Source organism: Panicum virgatum, chromosome 5K (genome assembly GCF_016808335.1).
Source record: "Panicum virgatum strain AP13 chromosome 5K, P.virgatum_v5, whole genome shotgun sequence".
NCBI lineage: Eukaryota > Viridiplantae > Streptophyta > Magnoliopsida > Poales > Poaceae > Panicum > Panicum virgatum.
The window spans coordinates 20,758,868-20,769,155 of NC_053140.1; the positions used below are offsets into that span (position 1 = coordinate 20,758,868).

General features: G+C 42.2%; 1 long non-coding RNA gene and 1 pseudogene across 1 annotated transcript; both read right to left on the bottom strand.

Moving 5' to 3' along the window:
• Positions 1-344: 344 nt before the first annotated feature.
• On the bottom strand, positions 345-6,672 carry LOC120706889 (annotated as a pseudogene).
• Positions 6,673-8,563: 1,891 nt separating this feature from the next.
• Positions 8,564-9,605, bottom strand: LOC120706892. Its single transcript, XR_005688513.1, has 5 exons — positions 9,548-9,605; positions 9,335-9,477; positions 8,882-9,131; positions 8,706-8,816; positions 8,564-8,622 (listed from the first exon to the last, which is right to left on the bottom strand). It is a non-coding gene; the product is annotated as an uncharacterized LOC120706892 (long non-coding RNA).
• Positions 9,606-10,288: the final 683 nt, after the last annotated feature.

Sequence of the window (10,288 nt, forward strand, 5' to 3'; positions counted from 1 at the left end):
ATCCAAATAAACTTTGATGAGAGATAATTGGTCCTAGAAATAAAAAACGACATACCTGCCCATAAGCTATGTGTTCTGACAGGTTGAATGCGCAAACGTCAAAGTAATATCGTAAGATGATATTGCGCTCAAGTTAGAACTTTTCAACGTTTTTTACGACGCAGCACTAGCAAACGCACAGATAGAAGAAAAAGAAGCGGAGGCTTTTCAGTGGACAAACTGTAGTACTTGAAGTACCGCGTTATAGAATTACATGACTTCAAAACGCGATAAGAAAAAACACTGAAAGGAGAGAATGCATTGGAGAGAAAAAATAGGCAAGGTTTTAAAATATGAAGAAAAACTTGTCTAGCAAATTCGTTTGTTTTCAGAGAATAGAAACCCTCCTACACTCCTATGAAAATCCTTTGATGCAAAGAATGCTTAATCATATCTACCCGTTCCAAACTAATAACCCTCTGTCACAAGAACGGTGCGGCCAGATGACCCGGAAAGTTATCGCAAACTTATATACCACAGCCCACAGGTCAAGGATATACTATTTGTATGTAACTATAAACTACAAGTAATTACATATACCACTTTCACCATCTCCCCAAAACCCGCACACAAACGCAAGGTTACAAACCGTACCATCTAGAAAACAAAACCGTCTAAACCAAAGAATCGGTCAGTTGCTCACGACGGCAAGGTTATAGCTGTATATCTTAGCATGCATTCATCCTCACATAATGATGCTGCAAGAATCCATCTTCCGCCAGTAGTCACCACATTAGGATCCATTTCTAAATTAACTTTTTTACACGCCCAAAAACTTTAGCAGGTCATGTTGATGATAGTGTGGCCAATCCAATTTCGCCATCTTCTTCGGCAATTCCATTGTGTGCCATAGAGCTCCTATTTCGAGCTGCAAGTCAAAGAAAGCGATATTGTAAAACTTCAAATCAGCTCCGATTATTTGATAGCATAACACTGAATTTCAAGCTGTCAATCTACATGAAACAAAAAATTAGCAAGCCACAAAATTATAAGTGCAAACAAAAACTCCTAGTGCTCATATTATTCTCACGCCATGTTACATGTCCTAACTTTAAGCTTTGACATTACACAAACAAAAGCAATTAGATGTCGGACATTGTCTAATTTCCCAAAGAAACATGTCGAAGGGAACGAATTTTGGTTTGACACAAAAATAACCATCTTTTATGGCAAGCAACAGATAAAACTCCGTAGAGGCTAGAAAAACAAATCTGGTGCTTGGAAGAATGTAACCATGTGTATTTAGACCCCCAACTTTCTGCTGGTTATATAAAGTACCTGATGGTACAATACACAATGATGAAAATAAAAGGAAAAAAGTTGCTCACTTGTAACGTTGGTAATCACATTAGTTGTCTTCTGAGCAGCAAGAGCTCTTAATTTATTCCCTGTAGCCAGCAGAAGTAAGCTTCGCATATGTTGGTTTTGCTCTTTCGGACTAGCAGTTTTACTCAACGAGTCATCAAATGCTAGCAAATCTTCCTGCTTGATGTGTGGGAGGGAAAGAAGAACCTACAGCCAAATCACTTCAAATTTAGTCCCAATGCACATAACTGACCAGGTAAAAGAATTGTCTAAGAATTGCATCCTACTTTTCTCGAACACAAATTTCATCCTACTACAAAATAGCAATCAGTGGAGGTTGTGTTTGTAAACTATCCATTGACTCATTGGTAACGATATTTGATATTTCATTTAGCGAAGGAGAAACTATGCCCACACATTTGTTCACTTGCATACTTTAGTACCTTGCAACTTCACTAACACCTACAAATGTTAACATCAGCCTGCCACAGCAAGGCCTACTAAAAAGTAGCGAGTAGCTACAACATAGCCCTTTTATATATGAAAAAAAATCTACTAATATTAATGATTTTTAAAATAACATAAAGAAAATAAGGAAAGTTAATGGATGATGAAACTATGAAAAGTTAAAATGGTTACAACCATTATGATGATGAAACAACAATGACAAAAATGGTAACACTATCCAAAGTTAAGGGAATATTGATGTGCACACATAAAAAAGGTGGATCACTAATAGGCCTAGAGTCTAGGGAGTTATTGCAACAAGTGCTACAAATAATGTGGTCATGAACCATGCACTCAAGTCAAACTTGCTCATGTGTAACAAACCGCTGCTATTAACCTATTATAGAGTCCAACACATCAACTATTATAGAGTCCAACACATCAACTATTATAGAGTCCAACACATCAACGACCAAAGTTAAATATTAGCAGGCTTGTAAGTTATGAAAATGAATAATAAGCACTCATTTCATAACAAAGGTAACAAGTGTAAATAAATAAGTAGTACATTACCACTTAGGCAATGATACGAATATCTAAAACAGTACTAAACATCGAAAATATCAATATTCATGCAAAAAAGAAATAGCTCAAAACAACAAGCCAGCAAACAAAGTTAACATGATACGCATCATCGAATGTATCCATGCCCATGGAAAGTACTGGTCCAACATGTGGTACAGTTTTCTAATTTTAAACTAAAGGAATTGATTATAGCATTAGAAATCGACATGAAGGAATTAATTATAGCACTCGAAATCAACATGAACCCATTCTCCTCGATAGCATGAACTTTCAAGGCCTAAAAGGCATAGCACAACTACTGTCAAGTTAGAGCAAGTACATTATAAGGAAATTGCCCTACATTATTACATCATATGAAATGTGATCTACAAAAATTACCTGCCTAGGTGCAGGATCTCTATCAGACAGATAGACATATATCTCCCGACAAAGCCCGACAAGCTCGGCACTCATGACGGAATTTGATTCAACAGATAAACCCTGACTTATAGAAGAAAATAAATCCTTTGCAACAAACTGCCTCAACTCAGCCTGGTTTGAAGCAACAGCAAGGTGAATCAGTGCACCACAAAAGGGGATAACTTTAGTCATAGCATCGCTATCAGTCCAACTAAACACTTCAACCGATATTCTCAGTGCAGGAAGGGCTGTGCCAACATGAAGCATAAGAAATCTGTGAAAGAAAAAAAAACATCAGACTTCATTTGTTATTTGATGAGTTCCTCTATGCTTTTAACTTTTTTGATCCAGCCTTTAGACTTCATCCGATAAACTCAAAATTGGGCATGAAAATAATAGCACTAAATTTATCCTCAAAAGTCTTTTGCAATATTAATAGATTTTTTTTAGTCACCACTACGAGATGCAGGTAATGCTACAGCTATGAGATGCAGATACAGCAACGGAATTAGGTTAAATAAATGGGTCAGACTGATCAATTTAGAACAGGCAACAAAATTCTTGTAAGAAAAGCTATAAAATGCCAAACATTAAACAGAAATTCTTCAAATACAAGTTCTCTAATTCATGCAAATGCTATAGGTTTTTGCATTACCCAGTGAGAGAACTTGAAGCAAAAGACTCCAGATTCTTCAAAGAATCCATCCGGTTGGATGGTCCAAGTTGTTCCAAGGATGGAAGTCCACTATTTAAGCCTGGTGATGCTAAAGCCCAAAGCACAGAACACACTTCACGAGTCAAGTCACGTAGCAACTTCTCTTCCATGACCTCTGCCTTCAGTTCTGATCCAGAAAGATTACCAATGCTATCTGGAACCTTAGCCCGACCCTCGTGAAGAAGACTAGACCATGAATAATGAAGAGCTTGCTGACAGTGGACAAATAATGGCTGCAAAAGGTTCCCTAGCCACACTTGCCACAGATCAGCAGGGCAATATTTAACAAATGGAATAATAACAAGGTGGATAAGTTGGCGCAAATGCCGAAACTCCATAACTTGCACGTTCTCCATAAGAGCAAGTGTGACAGAGGAAGCCTCTGCACATCGAAAGAATGCTTCCCCAAGAGTAGCTGCCAATCCTAAAACATTGTACCTGTGGTATGACAATTTTTGCACATGTGTCAAAAAAAGATTACAACAAACAGGAGAGATCGTATTATAACTTTAGTGAACTGCAATATGACTGATTCTGATGACTTAAAGTGTCAATCAAGTACATTTAACATTAAATTTGCAGGGTGTATAAGAATATCTCCAATTGACCGGGGATCAGACATTTACATGACATGAATAGTGTAGACCCGAATCCATCCTATTCTGGACAGACCGGTGGCTTAATGGGGGAACACTGGCTGAATTAGCCCCCAATGTATTCAGAACTGTACCATAAAGAGTGAGAAAGTCAAGGACAATAGCTCAAGTACTACAAAATAGAGGGTGGGTTCAAGACATTAGAGGTGCTTTAACAGTTCAAGTCTTGATGGAGTATCTGCAGGTTTGGGACCTTATGGATGGGGTAATTTTACAGCAGGGGGTACCTGATCAGTTCCGGTGGAAATTAAGTCAGTCAGGTTCCTATAGCAGCAAAACAGCTTATGCTGCCTGCTTTGTCGGCTCCATCAGATTTCCACCCTGGAAGCGAATCTGGAAGAGCTGGGCTCCTCTGCGCTGCAAGTTCTTCCTCTGGTTAGCCATCAAGCAACGCATTTGGACTGCTGATCGCCTCGCCAAGCGGGGCCTGCCTCACCAAGCTGCTTGCCCTCTTTGCGACCAAGAACATGAAACAGCCAGGCATCTCCTTCTCACCTGTGTGTTCACCCGGCAATGCTGGTCGCTAATATCTCAGCACCTGAATTTGGTCATTGCCGGGCCTGCTACTTCGACGACCAGTTTTTCAGCTTGGTGGAGCTTAACTATAAAATCTGTGCCAAAAGATCGTCGCAGGGGTCTGAACTCCCTCATCATCCTGGTCACATGGGAAATCTGGAAGCACCGCAATGCTTGTGTGTTCGAGGGTGCTCGTCCAAGTGTTCAGTTGCTCCTCCAGACTGTGTCCAGCGAGTGTGCTCTTTGGTGCATGGCAGGAGCATCCAAACTCAAGGAGCTCCTAGATAGGTCGATGCCCCTGGCACCTTAGGTCCTAGGGGCATGGTCATGGATTGTTTTTCTTTTGTAAGAGTCGACCTTTACAAAACTGTACGGAGTACAGGGGTTGTCTAACCTCTGTACTCTCTCCTTTTTTCTATCTTAAATGAAATGACGCGCAGTCCTCATGCGCCGTTCGAGAAAAAAAAAGAATAGTGTAGACCAAGATTATGTTTGGTTTGAACCACAAATAGCCCCACCAAAACTTGACCATGACAACCAAGCGATTGTTTGGACCTTTGGATTATAGCCACATCATGTACCAAGTATTTGGTAAAATTGATACTGTAGAATTTGGTTTAGAAACAATTTCTGCTTCTAAATTTTGTCAAGTTACACTCTTTTCATTGATTGCTTTAAAACTTTTCCGCCTCTACCTAACTGTGCTTCATAGCATTTTTAATTGTTTGAATAATCAGTTACTTATTTATGATGTGGCTTAAACAAAGATAGTATAATGTGTGCATGACCTTCCGTTGTGTTACTCAGCCAAGATTTAGTAGATAGAGGGGAGTGAAACTGATGTGAGGGATTCCACAATAACACTTGATGAAGGCTTTTACCACAATGAGTTTTTTTTACCACAAATTAGCAGTGAAAGGCCAGACCATTACCAACAAGGGGTGCTGCTCATCAGCACTGACAGTTTTGGTCCAAACTCTGCGATAGTTGCAGCTGCTTAATTTTCTTCATCGCCTGCTAGATTCATTCACGGGTTTTATCTAGATGGCTTGGTGGAAACTGTATTGCTCAGCCCTACTCAACTACGCAAGGGCATTGCCAAGTTGGTAAATATCCAGATAATAGTCATAGTTGTGTTGATAACAAAATTTCACAAGACTAGTGAGGCTACCAACCAAACACAATCAAATCCCACTCTGACCACAGATCACCCATGTTGCTTTTAATGTTGTTAGAGTAACAATAGTAGAAAGAAAAGTTTGCAAGGATGGATTCCATTTTCGGCGAAAGTATTTTCCAGTGGTAATAGCAGTTCATAGTTCTCACCCGCTATCTCGGATCCCGCGCAACCAGTTTTTTTATGTTGTTTTCCTTGGATTCTCCATCTCTTTGAACTTCCAGCAATCCATCAGCAGGAGCAACCTGGCCTTTGGTAAGTTTACCTGTCTCTCCTAGAAGGCTAGCCTGCTCCGCAACAGTCATGCTTTTTGCTGCTTTGATTTCCCCTATCTGAGACTGAGCAAACGGCTCAGCCCAAAGAGCATGTATGCATCGCAGCAGCTGCAAATCAAAAAACAGATTAAGAGAGGAAAGTTGAAACACTAGCTATTTATCAGCATAGCCAGTGCGGAGCAAGTAACTACAGAAAGATGATAACAGGATTGAGTAATATCACATAATTTCCGTTCTTGTAATTCTCATTATTATCTCAACTGATAATCAAACTGCCAAACATACCCTTAAGAGAGGGGGCAGAATCCATGCTAGATGTGAAGATATTGGACGCAGATAACCAGGTGCTGCTGTTGTGGTGGGTGCTTGTGGAGTTGTTGTGGACCTTTTTGATTCCACTCCTCTTGAGTGCCTTTTCAAAGAATGTAACAGTGTGATAAATTGACCACATAAATTGGCTATCAGCAAACATATTTGTCAAACCAGTAGGGTCAGACTGGGTCCCCCCTCTATATAAGCCCCCCACCCCTGTTCCCTCCTCATTTGAGCCCAAAAATTCCACCAAAAAATCAGAAAAAAAAGAGAGGAACTTCCACCAAAAATCTTGAAAAAAAAGAGAGGGGTGAGGAGAAAGGAAGCGGCGAAGCCCTGCCGGATTACGCACTTGTGATCAGCAGGTAATTATATTTGAATCCATTGATATTGTATATCAATTTAATATAATTAGTGCTATAGTATAACAATTTAAGTACGAGTTCAAGGATAGAATTAATTTTTAGATAGTGAAATATAGAATTGTAAATTTATAATGACAGTATCTTATTGATATTGCAGCATAAGGCAATGGCTGCCTCCAATTCTGCAGGATTTTCATGGACCGAAGAAAAATCTAGTATAATACTTGATATCATGACACATCTTTTAATCAGTAAGAAATTGGATGCATTAGCGGATGGTACGATAGAGATGGTATTGTCCAAAATAGCAGAATTTAAAGATTTCACAATGTTTCGAGGTATTACAACGCAAGATGTAAAGGGACACCTGCTAGAACGTCGGAATATATACATGAGAGTATGTGAACTAGCGAATCATCCTAATGTCATTGGATTCTTATAAAGTTCTTGTAAGATATGGATGCGGCCAGAGGTAAATGAGATGCACATTAAGGTAACTCTCATTCAGTTCTAATTCCGTCCGTCATTTGAAATCTATATTTATAAAATAGTAATATTATTGTTTAATTATATGCTAGGATTACCCCGAGGACACGGAGTTGATTAACAAATCGATACCAAATTTCCGTAAATTGGTATGTATCTTCGGTGGACTTATGCCGCAAACTAGACGAAGGAGGTGGAGAAGATCTTCGGGTGATAGTACTTGGCATCCATAAGAACAGATGACCGGAGGTTCGTCAAGTCATGCTGCAGCACCTCAAGTACCAAATTGTGTTAACTGGGATGACGACATGGATGACTTCATGGCCCCCCAAACCATGGCCTCCAACACATGATGTTTCTCCCCCTGTACATGAACCTAGATCCAGAAAAGAGAGAAAGGGAAAGGGAAGAGGTTCGTCAAGTCATGCTGCAGCACCTCAAGCACAAACTTGTGTTAACTGGGATGACGACATGGATGACTTTATGCCCCCAAACCATGGCCTCCAACACATGATGTTCCTCCCCCTATACATGAACCTAGATCCAGAAAAGAGAGAAAGGGAAAGGCAAGAGGTTCGTCGAGCCATACTACACCACCTGCAGCACCGCCATCTGTCAACTGTGATGACGACCTAGATGATTTCATGCCATAATCTATAACATATGATGTTCATCGGTTTAAGATGTATTCACATTTAGTATTGTTAATGTTGTATTATACTTGTATGTATGTCTCGTATCTAACTTACATTCACTGGACATGTCCATAATGTCGAGTTTGAATCATAGTTAGTCCTAATGGAGCATCGAAGCATAAACATACCATCTATCGTATGTAATGGAAAATACGAGAGTGATCAGAGGCGAATGTTGAAGTGTACAAATAAGCGGTCCACAGCTATCTCATTACAAATAAACATCAGAGATACAAACATCGGATATATCTAACCACCCCTAGGACGTCGGACCCTCTTAGCCCTCTGCTGGGCACGGACATGGCCCTCGGAGTAGGTATGACGATCCAGAGACCTCACCTGTCGCTCAGGACGCAAAAGGGGTTGCGGTGTATGCTGCTGAGAGATCCCAAGTGGTGCTCCTCCTAGCCATGAATATCCCAAGACATCGGGGTCACCGTGCGCGCCAGGTGAGTCTGGAGTCAAGCTGTCGAGTTCGTCTAAGGTGACGCCCTCGTTATCTGGAACGAACGTACTCGAAACAAACCCTGCGTAACATATAAACGTAAACCAACAAATGTTGTGTGGTAAATTAGTGAGTGTATTGAGAGAGTGTTTTGTATCAGGTCGAAAGGAGAATGAAGGTCCGGCGCCCGCATCGAGGTAGAATCCTACGCATAAAATGCGGATGTTAGTGTACGCTCGTGTCCTTCGTCATGACATATAGAAACTGAAATGTGAAACATAAACTAACCTGTGTATGTCGGTATTTGTGGCCCCGGTACCATCCCTTGATATGGTCCGCCAACTGGTGGTGCCCCTCTAAATATTCCAGCATGGCCGAACGCAGTAGCTGGATCGTATCCTGTTTGTGATATTAGTAAATATGTAGCAACACTTGATATAATTTTAAAGAGATATCTACGTTACCTGCAGTTGTGTAGTACTGAGACGTCGGCTGGTGCGCGGTCGCCGGACACGGGAACGACGACGAGGCCTGGGACGACCCGTGGCTGTCTTCATACTGCACACAGCTTCTCAAGTTGTGCAATACTGAACGCAACTGGTCACGCTGCCTCGACCATGCCTCTGTCTGCTCAAACTGGGTCATTGGGGATCTGGCACGTACCCTCGTCAGGTAAGTCGAGCAGTCCGTCTCCATCATGTTGCAAAGGCGAAACTGCATCCATTGAGTAAAGGAACAGTTAGTAACACATGAATTATCTTATGAATATTAATATATATGCAAATATGATCAAGAGACCCAGCGCGCCAGCTAGTGCCTCCACGTGGTGCCGGGCATAGCCATCCTGAGGCCACGCCTGGTGTGCCTGCGGGTGAGTGTCAACATAAACCAGACGAGCTTGAGTCCGGGGTAAGTACCAAATGAGGTAAGCCCTAAAGGAGCTGTCTGTGTGTGGTCCTGTTGGATGGACCAAGTGCTCGCTTGCCTGTTCCCATTGGTCCACACACGGGTTCATCTTGGTGAGCCATCAGCTGAGCACGGCAAGCCACTCCTTGACAACCTACAAAAGTGGACGACGAAGAATCGTTAGATTCGACACGAATGTATGAGCCAAGTTCATTCATAATTACCTGTGGTCCTGGCGACTGACACGCTCCAACGCGGTGGGCACCAGAAACTCCTGGCGCTGCCCAAATTGTCTCCTGACTCTCCAGGGGCAATATGCCTCAACCGCGATGTCGTAAACCAGGACGGCTGTAGTAAGCCACAGGCTCGCATTCGAGGAGCAGTGCGAAGATAGGCCTGCTGGTGCACGGGTAGCCACAGCCTCTGGGCTGTAAGGCTCCCAGACAACGTCCTCGGGCGTCAGCATGTCGAGCTCCGAAACAAACTCAGGATATGCGCGTCTAACCTGCGCATGCGCCCAGGACCTCTGCAGTCCGAATAAGTAAAAGTAAAAGTGCGCTAATGCATCGTGTAACAATGAATAACAAAATTAGATTTGTTGCGAACGTACCTGACGCCAGTTCCAGAGAGTTCCCATAGTGGGCCTGTCGTCCTCCTCGTCGCCGTACATGGCCTCGTGGTAAGGCTCGTGGCTGACGATGGGCCGACCAACGGCTAGCCTCTCGTACGACCAAAGTTGCAGCAATAGTGGGCACCCCGCCAGGATAGCGTTCCCATATGTCTTCATGCAGCCGTCGTAGAGTCCACGGTAAATGGCTGCAAGTACCGCCTCACCCCAGCTGTAGGACAGTACATCCTCGTCCCCATCCGCAATCTCCCGTGCATACAGAAAGAGAATCCTATCGACCGAGTTGCCATGAGTGTTGTTGAACATGATGTAACCAAACAACCAAAGCAGGTACGCC